The sequence below is a fragment of the Austrofundulus limnaeus genome, unplaced genomic scaffold, assembly GCF_001266775.1.
Source record: "Austrofundulus limnaeus strain Quisiro unplaced genomic scaffold, Austrofundulus_limnaeus-1.0 Scaffold469, whole genome shotgun sequence".
Taxonomy (NCBI): Eukaryota; Metazoa; Chordata; class Actinopteri; order Cyprinodontiformes; family Rivulidae; genus Austrofundulus; species Austrofundulus limnaeus.
Window position 1 is genome coordinate 379,537 of NW_013952871.1, and position 1,436 is coordinate 380,972.

Below are 1,436 nucleotides of genomic sequence, written 5' to 3' on the forward strand. Positions count from 1 at the left end.
AACTAAAATATTTCTATAATTTTATTAAGCCTGTTTGATTAGTTTTTTATTGTGTTTATTATTTATTTTATGTGTTGCCTTTTCTCTGAAATCAAGTTAGTATCAGAAGCTTTGTCTAATATGAAAAATCTGAGTGTGACGCCTTGAGAAAAAAAATAATTTGTTTGGCATTTCCTGTTTCCTGTTTCCTCCTCTCATCGCTTTCAGAACCTTTAAGGATACTGTTAAAAATTACAAACAAAAAAAATAACATTTTTTTATGCCTAGTGGATTGACTTGTTGTGATGTTACAAAATCTGCTCACAGGGTCATGCCTTAGAGGTGAGGTTGAAGGTAGGGCCTGTGAATGTTTTCAATTTCAGCCAAAGCCTTGATAAAAACACAGTTGAAGGATCAAACTCGGCTCTGACTTGGTTTTGCTAGTTAAAAAACCTAAAAGTATGCGACAACAACAAAAAGGCTCCGTGCTGTGTTCTGACATTTCATCATCATCATCATCATCAATAAATAAATAAATAAATAAATAAATAAATAAATAAATAAATAAATAAATCCACTCAGCTCTGGAGCTGTAAGGGTGAAATTAACTTTGGACTGAGGAGAAGGGATTTTTTAATTTTATTTTATTTTATTTTTTTGCAAAACCTTGAGTTTAACGTCAGGAAAAAACGAAATAAAAAGGCCTAATCAAAGTATAAAACAGTAATTCAGACAAATCAATGTTTTTGAATACTGTTACAGAAATTCTCTTGTTTTACCTAAACTTCATAAGCTCACATCCATTTATTTATGGCTGCATGTAAAAAAAAAACTATGGGTTAATGACAGTTTGGATGTTTCACATAAGGAAAATACTCATTTATTTTATTTGTTTATTAACGTGTGAAATTTATCTAACTTTGTTTTAATTTTTATTAAATTTGTTTAGTTATTTAACTACACATAAAACAAAAATCAAATGGCGTCCTGTTGTTTTATCTTCTCCTTTAGTTAAAGCAGTTTTCTGTCAGCAGGGGGCGCTGTTGAACAGTTAATAAACCGCTAAGAGCTACAGAGGTTTAGCTTATTTTGCAACTTTGTTTCCAGGCTCAGTGAGATTCACACTCAGTTCTGGTTAAATACATATACAGCCTTCTGAGGAATCCACATGTTTGGGACTTTAATCAGTTTACATGCAGGAACTGGTGCGCCTGCATTTTTCATCATTTGTCATCAAGTCTTGATAATGAATCAGTTTTACCAGAAAACCCACCCACTTGTTTGTGTACATTTTAGAATCATTAATAATTGAAATAACCACAAAATAAAAAGACACTGAGGAAGTTAGTGGCTATTTGGAAAAACAATTTATGTATGTATGTATGTATGTATGTATGTATGTATGTATGTATGTATGTATGTATGTATGTATGTATGTATGTATGTATGTATGTATG